Below are 14,270 nucleotides of genomic sequence, written 5' to 3'. Positions count from 1 at the left end.
TTGCTTCAGAGAAGTGCCCTATCAACTCGGTCAAAAGCACTTTTGAAGTCCACGAAACATAAATATAGTTTTTTCTTTAAGCATTTTGCTCGGTTGGCAATGTCTCCTAGTGTAAGAATGTTAATCACTGTACCCTATCCCTTCCTAAAACCAGTTTGATTCAAAGGAATCAGGTTATTTGAGTTTGACCAATTGAGTATGTCGGCCAGGACTAAGGTGGCGAAGTACTTGGCCTCGCTGTCAATTAGCGCTATCAATCTGTAACTGGCTGGGCTTGCTCTACAACCCCCCTTGTATATTGGGTTAATGATAGATCCTCTCCAACTTTCTGGAATGATTGTGTTACATTCAATTTCAGTGTACAGGATTGACAGTGTTGTTGACCAATATTCAGGGTCAGCCTTGAAGACGGATTGCGGAAGACCGGGGCCCCGTCCCTGCGACCCTTCCTGATGGCCAGGGTGACGTTCTTGGCGCTAAACCCTGCCCCGCTCTGACTGACGTCTGTGAGTTTTGTTGACTCCTTCAGAGGCTGATTTACTTCAGCTGAGGGTGGTTTAAACAAAATGTTGGCAAGGTATTCCACCCATTTTCCTTCTGGGACTGATGTGAAGTTTATTATTCTTACCTGCCGGCCGATTCCATTCACTGTTGTCCAAAAGGCCTTTGAATTAGCTTTCCTTGAATTATGAAGTAATTTGAGCCAGAAGTCGTCCTCCTTTTTGGTTCGCATTTGCCATACCTGATTCTTGTAATTTTTTCGTAGGGTTTTTATTTGGGCGCATTGGGTTGCTGTGGGAGAACTATCTTTTATTAGTCTAAGGTTGCGCCTCAATTCCTTCCTTAGTTCTAAAATTTTTACTGGTAGGTTTGAAGACCCTGCCTGATTATTATGTGGCAATTGACGCCTGGCGAGACCAAGAGAGGGTACTGACTGAAGAAAAGTGGCCCACGCTTCCACTGTTGGTAGGTCCTGGCATATTGCCAAATGAAGCAAATGTTTTATGTTTTTACACAGCCTTGGTAATGAAGACTCCGACCAGATCAGGCGGTTTAGGTTGATAGATGTTATTGTCCCTAGTTCCTTTATAGCTGGAAGAAGGCACGGAGCATTCCAAACGAGTTCTATGTGCTGATAAGAGTGGTCACTATGGAGAGTAGGTTTAATTTTAAATTTGCTAACATAAGCTAGCAAAGGAAGTGACACGGCTGTATAGTCTATTATTGTTGCGGACTTTGCGCTATGATGAGTGAAGCTTGGTGGGATGTCATCGTTGATCCTGCCATTTGGTACCCTCATAATCATGTGCTCTAGTGCCTCTACCAGTTGTTTACCCCTTGTGTCCAGTCTTTTCTGCGCTGGCAGTGTTTGGAGTGGCACTGACCATATGGCATTTTCAGCTGCCAGTTGCTCGTCTGGTTCTGGAGCGTGCATTAAGTTAGCATTTAAGTCGCCTGTCACTAATATGTCTCATACTGGATTAGCGCATCTTATCTCTTCCACCCTATTCAGTAATTCATCAAAGAGCAGTACTTTCCGATTTTTCCACGGATGGGCATAGACGTTAAAGATGACTAGCAGGGCGTGCTGATTATTGCTAAAGGTGATTTTAATGGCCTGCATGTTGGTCTTTGAGAAAGCCAACTGCTCTGTTGAAACAAGAAGTGCCGTTGAAATGTATGTGGCTAGACCACCGCTTGGCCTACCTGATTTCTTAGATTTTTTGGCACTAATGTAGTGTAGCGAGTAGCCTCCTAATTCGATTGGGTCCTCCAGCCACGTTTCTTGTAGTAGGATAATGGAATAATTGCAACTAGTCATTGCTGTGAACCCATCTGCTATGATGGTTTTTGCACCGGTGATGTTCCAGGACATTATGGTGACAGCCAAACTTTGATCAATGTTTACTGTATTTAATGCGCTAGGTCAATTGTTTTTCCTTGAATTTAAAGTGTGAGCCATCCATCTCCATTCATCTTGCTCTCCTTTCAGTACAGTTGAGGGGCCACTGTTGGTTTTTAAGTTAGGTACCTTCCATTTAAACTGCCTTTGTTCCGGTTCCCAGATTCCGAGCCCACTACGAATTCGATGGCCGTTGGCAATTTTTCTCTAAAATTTAACAATAGGGGAAAGGGATAGTGTTGACTGGATGGTTCTGATCACCGTATGCCCCATATTTCGAATTGCTGTTTGACTGCCATAATTAATGTAGCAATATCACTTGTTCTCCACATTCTTAGTGTTTGCTCCAGCCCATTTTGAGCGCTGCCAGAGAGGAATTTCACCAATGTCAAGTCTGCGGATACGATTTTCTTAGTTGATGGGAACTCGGCAAGAAGCCTCAGAATGTTACCCCTATTTAAGCTGTCTTGATGGCCTCGTGATTTATATTGCGGGGTAAAAAGGATCTGCCTTTATTCACGATCATTCTCTGTGGCCTGAGTGGATTGTAATTGGTGGGGGTGATTGGTGTTTCTCTGTGTCGATGGCCTTCTCAACTGGCCCCCCTCCAACTGACTACTATATGGTACCCTGTCTAACATGGATGTTTGTTTGATTAAGGAAACTTCGTTTGAGAAATTGGTTGCCGAGGTTTGGCTATTATGAAACTTTAGTTTTTATTAGCCATTGATTGTTTATAATTGTGACCACCCTAGAGGGGTGGCTGTGACTTGGGCTTGTTGTCTGGAGCTCTTCGCTGCTGATATTACTGATGCCGGATTGCAAGTCGTATGCTGAGAGTGAGAGTTTATGAGTCTGACTTATGGACTGTGCTATTGCATCATCAGTATTTTTTCTTGAAAGTAGTTTGTAGTTTGGTCGATTGCCCGACATTGTATCTGAGGAAATTTCTATGACTTGCGTGGCACCAGCTTGGGTGCAAGATCCTTTCCATGGGTCTAACTTGAGGCTCAACATGATGCCTACTGTGGTACCCAGGGGAGTTGCTGCGAATTGTGTGGCAGCTACGTGCGAAGTGGTGGCTTGGCAAGGTGATACTTGGGGCACAAGTTGCTTCTTGTTCCTACCAAGTAGAGTGGCGGCTGATGCCGCTGCGTGTGAGACGTTCTTTGGTCTTAGTATTCCGGCTGTTATGGTCCTTTCTCGGTATTAGAGCGTCCGGTTGGTTTGGAGATTTTTTGCTACTCATGTGCGTTTTTTCATTTGGACACCTCTGTCGGGGTGCCTGGTCCAGAACTTCCCTCACCCTCAACTCCAAGGCGTACGGGTTAGACTGAAATTGTACTGTCGACTGAGACGTTTTGTGTACAGCTGACTTTGGTGAAGCAGCGATTTGTGACAGACCTAAACCATTGACTGCCCCATCCCTTGTGGCTTTCCCATAATTTGGGGTCTTCTTATTCCCTGAAGATCCAGGGTCTTGGGTTTGTGGTTTCTGGAACACCGAAAATATTGGGGAAGAGAGTATAGGAAACAGCGCTCAAACAGTTAGTCATCCAGTAAACTTAATAAGTTCTTCAAAAGCAAGGTGCTCCTGGCGGAAGGATCCTCCTCTTTCCTTCAATGTTTCCTAGGAAACTAGAAGTCAATTAATGATAGACGTCAGAGCACTCATGAATATTTTTCAAACCACCATACGTCATGAAAGTTAATGAGTATCATCTATACTTTGAACCGGGATATGAATAATGATAGCAATCCAACAGCGGTAAAATTATGATTTAATGTCCAAGTTCAAGTCCATTGAAATTCAAATTTTCAAAGGTCCAACAGCAGCCAACACGTGTTTCGTCATATGAGAATAATTCTTCTCAAAGACTTCATCAGGGCTGCAAAACATAATTATTGCTGTGATAAGTATGATGGGATTCCTCCCATAATGCATAGAATGTCCCAACACCCGTGACATTCGTGAAAAAACATTGTGATATAAACAACACAAATATGTGATATGATGTGACTTGTAGCAAGCAGAAAATCACCAAAAAAACACCACAAAAACCACAAAAATTGTACCACAAGAAAAGAGGTCTCACATAACAACATACAATATTAAGTCCATTAAGTAAAAATAGATCAAATGTAGATATACTGAGTATATGAACAACAAATAGACCATATTAATGAAAATAAGTGCACCGAAGTGATCATGGTACTCATATGAAAATTAATGTATATATAATAATGATTGAGTGAATCTAAATAAATGGCAAGAATGGCAATACAAACTAGAATTAGTTAGAAGAATTTCTCAAGATGACCCATATGAAAGAAGAGACGACTACCACCACTATAGTGGAAATAATTAGACAATGGTGATCAGATATTCACCAAAACGGCACATACCTTCATGTATATTGTAGAAATGCCAAAGGGTGACCAAATAATAACATATCAATTGATAAATGTCTATAATAAAATGAAATCAGAAAAATTATTATCAATATTATAAAGGGATAGACCTAAGTTATGAAGCTGAGATACTTCAAAATGCCGTATTTAAAGTCTCACTGTGATGTACATACCTCCGTGTTATAATAGCAGAAACACTAACATCCTATTGCGATAGCACATGGTCTTAATTAACTGTAGAGGTAAAAAAAAAAAGACACAAATATATATTTTTTATATATTTTCTATATGTGTAAGAAGTACCAGGACTTAATCGTTAATCACTGAGTTCCATGTCAATCTAATGCTTACCTCCAACTCTATAAAAGGGAGTCACGTATTAGACAAACTATCCGTTGCGCGCCTCAGCGTGTGCAACTATCGAAACCGGCGCCTGGGAAAACGCGATTTTTTAAACCCGATCCCACAAGAATATGTCATTACGGACCCCAACAATAAAAGAAGGACTACGAAAAACGTAGCTGGCGCCATCTTTAAATATATAAGTAAACATTAACTGCTATGTTTCGAAATAGGGTAAGAACGTTTATAAACACTTATTGATAATAAGAAAAACCCAAAATATAATAATATCAAAATATAAGGGAAAACTGATAAAATAATGATCCTAATAATCCTAACCGATGGTAACACACCTGATAGAAACGTAAACCAGTGTAAAGGGTGCCATCTTGAGTATCAAATGAATATGCTGCATCTAAAGTATGTAAAAATATATTGAACCATATACATAATTTTTAAATAGAAATTAATCTAATCCTACATTACTAATGAAAAGAGGAGGCAATATATACCAGCCCCCACTTAATAGAGAGAGAGGAAGAAGGAAACAATTACTAACGAAGATGAAATAAAATGAGCAACAGTAAGTAAAGTAAATAAATAAGTATTCATATGTGCATCATGATCACTCCATAAATATTGACAATAATGGTGATATCCAAAACATTTATATCATAGAGCATTGATATGAAAATAAAATAAAATAAAATAAAAACAAGAAATAAAAAATAAAAATAAAAGATATATAAATGACACTACAACACAATGTAAAATCATTATTAACCTAGATGCTTGTATTCCAAAATTACGTAAAAGTCACACTAATGAGCTATAGATAAGTCTACTATAATAGAACCTCAGTTCGACCCAGTGATATTAATTCCTGCTTATATTACACATATATTGATTTTATTTCATCTTCGTTAGTAATTGTTTCCTTCTTCCTCTCTCTCTATTAAGTGGGGGCTGGTATATATTGCCTCCTCTTTTCATTAGTAATGTAGGATTAGATTAATTTCTATTTAAAAATTACGTTTATGGTTCAATATATTTTTACATACTTTAGATGCAGCATATTCATTTGATACTCAAGATGGCACCCTTTACACTGGTTTACGTTTCTATCAGGTGTGTTACCATCGGTTAGGATTATTAGGATCATTATTTTATCAGTTTTCCCTTATATTTTGATATTATTATATTTTGGGTTTTTCTTATTATCAATAAGTGTTTATAAACGTTCTTACCCTGTTTCGAAACATAGCAGTTAATGTTTACTTATATATTTAAAGATGGCGCCCGCTACGATTTTCGTAGTCCTTCTTTTATTGTTGGGGTCCGTAATGACGTATTCTTGTGGGATCCGGTTTAAAAAATCGCGTTTTCCCAGGTGCCGGTTTCGATAGTTGCACACGCTTAGGCGCGCAACGGATAGTTTGTCTAATACGTGACTCCATTTTATAGAGTTGGAGGTAAGCATTAGATTGACATGGAACTCAGAGATTAACGATTAAGTCCTGGTACTTCTTACACATATAGAAAATATATAAAAAATATATATTTGTGTCTTTTTTTTTTACCTCTACAGTTAATTAAGACCATGTGCTATCGCAATAGGATGTTAGTGTTTCTGCTATTATAACACAGAGGTATGTATATCACAGTGAGACTTTAAATACGGCATTTTGAAGTATCTCAGCTTCATAACTTAGGTCTATCCCTTTATAATATTGATAATAATTTTTCTGATTTCATTTTATTATAGACATTTATCAATTGATATGTTATTATTTGGTCACCCTTTGGCATTTCTACAATATACATGAAGGTATGTGCCGTTTTGGTGAATATCTGATCACCATTGTCTAATTATTTCCACTATAGTGGTGGTAGTCGTCTCTTCTTTCATATGGGTCATCTTGAGAAATTCTTCTAACTAATTCTAGTTTGTATTGCCATTCTTGCCATTTATTTAGATTCACTCAATCATTATTATATATACATTAATTTTCATATGAGTACCATGATCACTTCGGTGCACTTATTTTCATTAATATGGTCTATTTGTTGTTCATATACTCAGTATATCTACATTTGATCTATTTTTACTTAATGGACTTAATATTGTATGTTGTTATGTGAGACCTCTTTTCTTGTGGTACAATTTTTGTGGTTTTTGTGGTGTTTTTTTGGTGATTTTCTGCTTGCTACAAGTCACATCATATCACATATTTGTGTTGTTTATATCACAATGTTTTTTCACGAATGTCACGGGTGTTGGGACATTCTATGCATTATGGGAGGAATCCCATCATACTTATCACAGCAATAATTATGTTTTGCAGCCCTGATGAAGTCTTTGAGAAGAATTATTCTCATATGACGAAACACGTGTTGGCTGCTGTTGGACCTTTGAAAATTTTAATTTCAATGGACTTGAACTTGGACATTAAATCATAATTTTACCGCTGTTGGATTGCTATCATTATTCATATCCCGGTTCAAAGTATAGATGATACTCATTAACTTTCATGACGTATGGTGGTTTGAAAAATATTCATGAGTGCCCTGACGTCTATCATTCACCGAAAATATTGGGTAAAGATTATCATTAGCTGCTTTGGTACATGTTTGTTTCCTTGCCTTCCTGGCTCGCTTTTTTTGTCTCTTAGTTAGGGGTTTCGGTTTTCGAGCTGAGCGCTCGTTTGTACACTCAGAATTAGTGGGCACTACTTCTTTCAGCTGTGACGATTCATCTGTACTAATTGAGTATATACCCTGGGTAGTTGCCTCTTTTTTTGTAGGACTACTTGCCGCCAAACCCCGTGTCTTTTGAAGATTGACTATATCACCTGAATCGTGGCTTGTAGTATTGAATATTGCTTCCTCGATATTGCTTGTTTTAACTTTCTGCAGTATCTCTGTTAGATGCTTAGTTTATCTATTACTGGGGCCACAGTTGTAAAAGGCTTGCTGTTGATTAGATATTTGCTCCAATGGCCGAATGGCCAGCAGATCCAGCTTACAATTGATGTCAGCGATGTGTATTGCCATAACATTCATTAGGTCCATTTGTAAGTCAAGCTTATCCGATTGCATGTTAAGAGCCGTCGTTGAAGTGTGTAGAGCATTCAACAGTGAGGCATGTAATCGAGTGAGATCTTCCATTTCGCTGCTCGGGTAATCTGCATGAGAGGGACTTTTGGAGAAGAATGTTTTACCTTCTCTATTGATAGCCTCCAGGGGAGAAATAGTCAGGATGCTTCTTGCCATTGCTACGACGTCATGTTGTGGGTTTCTTATACCACTTGAAATTTCCATAATTGAGTTAGGTGGCCTTCCTTGTTGCGGTATAGAGGAACTGTATTCGGTGATACCCACCAGTAGCGGTTTGTTTAAACACTGATCTTTAGGATTCATTAAGGCAAGGGTTTTTAGGTCCAATGCTTCACCTAGGTCTTTGTTGTTTGTTATTGAGAGTGACTGCAACCAAGAGTCTTCCATCTCATTGCTCCCCTGGGTATTAAGATTTGACCGCGAGATGGGAGTCGATTGTTGGTGCATTCCCTAATGCACGATGTCGTTGTGTACCTCTATCGAGATACCTGTGGAGAGTAAAAGCTCTGTGTTACTAGGATTAATAGATGCGCCCTGCTGTTGGTCACTTTGAGAAGATTCCCTCTCTTGAACATGAACCTGGGCTGTGGTCACAATACTGCCCGCCTGCAGATTTTTACGCACTGCTGGGCTGCTAGTGACCCTGGAGACGTTTGGTCGTTCATGAGCTGTGCGGTCATTATGTACTTCGGGGGTCAGATGCTTTGAAGCTTCCTGGACGGGAAAATCGACCCCTAATTGTTGAGTGGGGTTTGCTGGTACCTCGAGCCTCAACTGCCCAGTGGCCATTGGTTGTGGAACCAAAGGGGTTGGCAGGTCCACGTCGGTGTCAAGATTTGAGAAGAAGGCTGCGGCTGGATCTTTTAGAAAGGTGGACTTGTTGGAAAAACCTGTTTTCTTGAGGTAGACCTGCAAGGGAGTAAGGGGCGGTGCCTGCTGATCCAACCTACTATTTTGTGGGCTCTGTGCGGAGCAGTTTTCCTTCCTTTGCTCCCCCCTTTGAGGTATTGAAGTTTTGACTTTACCCTTTCTTGGCAACCTGACGCGTCCTGATCTCATGGCTGAGTTCTCTTAGCCCAGATTTCTGCGGGAGGAACTCAATTTACTTGAGACGGATGGACTAGCGTTGATGACCTGAGGTGCTCGGTGAGCGGGTCACCCGGGACTCTCACAAGTCGCACCCGGACCTGGCAGGGCCACTTCCATGTGGCCCCGGTGCGCACTCTCTGCTGCTGTTTGCTAAGACTGCTGCGCTCATCCTGGCTGGAGGGAAATGGATAGATCCTTGGCCCAAATCCTCCTGCCGAATGTTGGTAGGTAAGGTGATGCAGCAGCTAGCGACGCCTGAAGAGTTGGACTCCTCAGGAACGAGGGGTTGTCAAGGGGTTGTCGATATTAGGTGCTATTGGTGAGCGGAGCACACAGGGCAACCACAGGCTGCACCCAGACCTAGCTGGGCCGCTTCCGTGCTGCCCTGGTGCACTCACTCCGTGGCCGCTAACTAACACGACCACGCTCACCCAGGCGCTCTCCTGGTCAGTTGTGCAGTTTGAAGGATTCTTGACGCAGGTTTCCCCTTTTTTTTTTTATTGTTTGATTGCTGAAAAGTGGTTTAGGATAGGATAGAGTTGGCTGGATGAGCGCAAGCCAGGCGAGAGGAGTGTGAGTGAGGGGAGGGTAGCTGGAGGGGAGAGGAGAGGAGGACCCCCGAGGAGAGGGAGACGTGGCTAGAGGGAGAAGACTGCGGAGCGATGGTGATGGGGTCCCAGGCAGGTGGTGGGCGGAGACCAGGGTGCGCAGAGGCAGCGGGAACACGCAGCCGCACTGCCGAACCCCACCACACTTAGGGCGTGCTCCAGAACCCGGCGTCACCCCTCACCAACCGGCCACCAACCTCTGACCACCACCCCGCACGCCTCACCACTCCTCACCAAGCCCCACCCCCTCACAGGAACTACCAAGACCCCCTGCCCCCCACAATACCTCAACCCCCCTACCTCACTCACCGTTGTATGCCTGGGCCTGGGCCCACCAAGAGTCCCACGGGATTCCGGTCCTGCTGGTCCACTGCCACTGCCTGGCACTCCTGAGTGGCCCAGGTGGCTTCGGGGTTCCCCCCTCCTGGATAAACTGGCTTGCCGGCGTGACGTGAGCCTCGTGTGCCCCGCGTTGGTGCGGGCAGACGGAGGGGCACCGGCCTTGGCGGCCTTGACGGCTCCCTTCGCCCTCCGCACCTGCACCCTCAAAAAAAAAAAGAAAAAATTACTCTCTCCCGCTCTCTCTGCCACCTGCTCCTGCTGCCCTGGCCTGCCCGGGCCTCCAGCTTCTGGCACTCCCGCTGCGCCGGTCCTGACAGTCAGGCTTCAGGTGCCTCAGGGCTTCAGGGCAACAGAAGGGGCTTTGGCGCATCGGCGCTCGGGAGGACAGATGCGCTGTGACGCAACTCCTCCTCCTCCTTCTTTCTCCTCTGCTTCCTGTTCCGGTTCGGGGGACGGCTGTAGGTTGATGCCCCGTCCAGCTGCTGCTTCCGTCATAATGATGGAGAAGGCATCAATAAGTGCTGTAGGGTGGGGGAGCGAAGAGTCAGGGTTGCTAAAGTTCAGAAGAATATCATCTGTGTATCGCATAATTTTTAGACAACCTGCTGGTGTGTCTATGCCGCTCATACATTTGTCTTTTCGAATAGCAGCTACACGAGATTCCAAAGTTAATATAAATAGCAGTGGGGATATAGGACATTCCTGCTGCATCACCCTTTGGGTAAGGAAGACTAATGACATATGTTACCCGCAGTCCACCTGCGGAGTCACGTTATCCTAAAGCAATCTGACCTTAGCCACAAAATTACGGCCCAGGCCGACTCTGTGCAATGTGCAAAACAAATATTTCCATTTGACCCAGTCAAAAGCTTTTTCCACATCTAAGGACAATAGACACTTGTCATCAGGATCATTCTGAGCTTGCCAAAAGATATTTGTCAGGAGACTCATGTGGTTACGTGATGATCAGCGAAGTAGTTGTCAAACTCGGAATCACTTTCTTCAATCTGATAGCGAGTACTTTTGCATGCATCTTCACATAGGATGACAGATAGAGCAATGGGTGGGGTTCTTGTCTTCTTTTAGTATGAGGCTGATGAGCACCTTATTATACCCAGGCCATAAGGAACCAGTTTCCCCTGCTTCTTTAAAAACACTGTGGAGGAGGGATACCAAAAAATGCATGTTAAATTTGTAGAATTCGATAGGAAAGCCATCATCTCCTGAAGATTTCCCAGTGGCCTTATCAGCTATGACCTCAGAAATCTCATCTTTTGTAACTTCCCCATCTAGCAATGCTCTACCAGTCTCACAAAGCGTGGGAAAATAGAAAGACTCAAAGAAGGTCTGCTCAGACGAGAGGTTCGCTTGTGCCTTTGAACAATGAAGATAACTAAGAAAGGGGGCAAAAGTGTCCCCTATTCCAACTATATTAGTCACCAGCCTCCTCTCCCCATCGCAAATTGCTGGAATGGCCTGCTGTACCCCTCACAGCTGCATCTGTACTACAAGGAGCCTACCAGCCTTCTTTTCCGTTCATAGTGATGCCACTTAAGGAATAACAATGCTTGCTTGGTCTGAGTCCTAAGTATGTATTGAGGTTATACTTAGCAGCCTCCAAATGGTGAAGAAGAGAGTGTGAGGTCTGGTCCATGTACTGTTTGCTAAGGGTGTTCACCTCCCTTCCCTCATTGTGCCAGCCACTCCCTGTATACCGGTTGCGCAAGGCTGAGTGCCTCAAAAGGTTACTCCCTTGAGCAGCCCACAGAACTTGGGCTAAGGGAGGGGTGGGTTCATTGTCCACCAAATATTGGCAGAGATATGCCACAAGATTCTGTTTGTCCTCAGGGAGCCTATAGCAAGCCATGCTTAGCCTCCATCTTTTGGATGTGGGGGAGATGTGTTCCAGGTCCGGCTCCAGTGTTCTTAGGGCATGGTCTGCAATCCCTCCACAGCTATGATACAATCCTGCCAAAAGCCTAGAAAGGCATGGTTCATTAGGAAGAAATCTATCCTGGAACATGTTCAATGTACGTAGGATAAAAAAGTATGCTCTCTGCCATGCTGGTGCATCAGGTGCCAAGGCTCCATCAGGCTATGTTCTGCAGGATGTCCCCCAAAAAACCTGCTCCATAGCATTAGACCTGTCTGGAGCTCCAGAGCGATCTAATTAGGAGTCAATAACTAAATCCTATTCCCCTCCTTTGACCCCATTTACATTGCCAAATTACCCCAGAAGCCTGGAGAAGGTAGAAAAGAAAGGTGTTTTATACTAGTCAGTGGCATAAACGGATCCTACCAAGCGTTTTCAGTTATGCAAAAACATCAAACTTGTGGCTCTGTCCATTTCTTGTGAATGTTGTAGTGAAGGGATTACACATGAGAATGGCTACCACGCAATGTCTTCATGGACGAGGAGGGTACCGACAGGGTGCTCATTGAATGGGGACACCTACAGTAGCAACTACTGGTGACCCTACCTATCCAGTCCCTCTGCAACTTCTCTATTTCTAGGGCTGAGAGGTGCGTTTCCTGAAGCACGGCTATGTTAGGAGACTTTGACGTGAGATAAGTGAGGACTTTTCACTTAATGTAGTGAGTGAGATCATTGAAATTAAGTGAGATAAGAAGATGATGTTTGGGCTGTGAGTTGAAACACACAGCGCTTGGGATAGATGGAAAAATTAGAGAGTGTGAAGTGAAAAGTATACCCGAGCACCAAGCAAGATGTCTGTAACTGTGAGGGAATCATTGAACCCTCAAAAAGTAACCCATTTTATAGAACAGTCACAGACATGTGACAACACTGCAGGCAAGGCAGGTGAAAGGCTGGTGAAGTGATGGTGGATAAGAGTGCAAAAGGCACAGTGAAAGCTGTTGGGGGAAACTGAAACTGAGTTAACACAATAAAAGAGAAAGAACTACAGTCCAGTGAAAGAAAGAATGCCTAAAGAGCCTGCAAGTAACTAAAATGAATGCTCTAACTAGCTAACTTTAAGTCAGTGATTAGATCTCCCAAACCCCACACCCTGTCCAACACCCCTCCTGAAATAAACTAAACCATATCAATATAGATGCATCCCAGGTATACTATGAGGCGTGTAGAGTATCAGACATTCAACAAGAGCATGGTGAGCTGGAGCAAAGTCAATCAAATATAACCTGGCAATGCCTCTAAACAAACATGCCGGTCTGGGCCCCCAGAGAGAAGATACCAATAAGGATTACCAGAGGAATGTGGTCCCCTCCACCCCACAACAGTAATCAACATTAAGGGGGTGATTCCAACTCTGGCGGGCGGCTACCGCTGCTCGCCAGGCGGAAATCGGCATTTGGCCACCATGCGGCCAAATTTACGCGGTCCCCATTCCAACATTCCCGCTGGGCCGGCGGGAATGAGGCCGCAACACAGGAGCCGGCTCCGAGTGGAGCCGGCGGTGTTGCGGCGGTGCGACGGGTGCAGTTGCACCCGTCGCGCTTTTCACTGTCTGCTAGGCAGACAGTGAAAAGCTGGCCGGGGCCCTCTTAGGGGGCCCCTGCACTGTCCATGCCACTGGCATGGGCAGTGCAGGGGCCCCCAGGGGCCCCAGGACACCCCTTACCGCCAGCCTCTTCCTGGCGGTGAAAACCGCCAGAAACAGGCTGGCGGTACGGGGGTCAGAATCCCCAGGGCAGCGCTGCTTGCAGCGCTGCCCTGGCGGATTCTCTCAGCCGGGGCAAAAACGGCGGAATACCGCCGGCCCCGGCAGGGCGACCGCGGCTTTACCGCCACGGTCAGAATGCCATTTGAAGAACCGCCAGCCTGTTGGCGGTGCTTCCGTCATTCGTGTGGACCGCCAGGGTCAGAATGACCCCCTAAGTGTGTTTCACCAGTATTGGGACAGCAAAAAATTGCAAGGGTCTTTTCATGGCTGCATAGTACAGCCATTATAGCCACCTGTGCTTGAAGGGGGAGCGGAACCGGTCACAGCCTCTGTCAGCCGGAGCAGACCCATCATGAGGGGCCCTGTACCCCCAACTTTTCAGAAGTGAGTGCAATATTTGATGCTACAATGAAGTGTCACCTCCGGGGAGTTCCGTTCCTCCATCTACCACCCCCTCTGCTTGCTCCATAATGTCGATGGATGTGGAATCTAAGGATGCAAGCAAGTCCTTAAGATTGCCCAAGTCAGCAAAGTCTCTGTTCCTACTATCAAGAGTGAGCAGCATGGTGGCTGATTCCAGTAGACCATACCGGATTCTGACCTTACAGAGAGTAGGGTGCAATGACAGAAATTTCCTCTGCCGGGAGGCAGTTTTAGTTTTGTGAGAAAAGTCATCTGTTTGCCCCCTTGTACAAGAAAGGGCTGTTGTGCTGCTTTGCAGCCGATATAAGTTGACAGGCCTGTTGATATTGCAGAAAAAAAGGCACTTATTGACGTTGGAGTGTTTAAATGGGCATCCCCTCTTGGACATAC

Source organism: Pleurodeles waltl, chromosome 5 (genome assembly GCF_031143425.1).
Source record: "Pleurodeles waltl isolate 20211129_DDA chromosome 5, aPleWal1.hap1.20221129, whole genome shotgun sequence".
In the NCBI taxonomy this organism is placed as follows: domain Eukaryota; kingdom Metazoa; phylum Chordata; class Amphibia; order Caudata; family Salamandridae; genus Pleurodeles; species Pleurodeles waltl.
The sequence above is the reverse complement of the archived record's forward strand: the minus strand, read 5'-3'. Positions refer to the sequence as shown.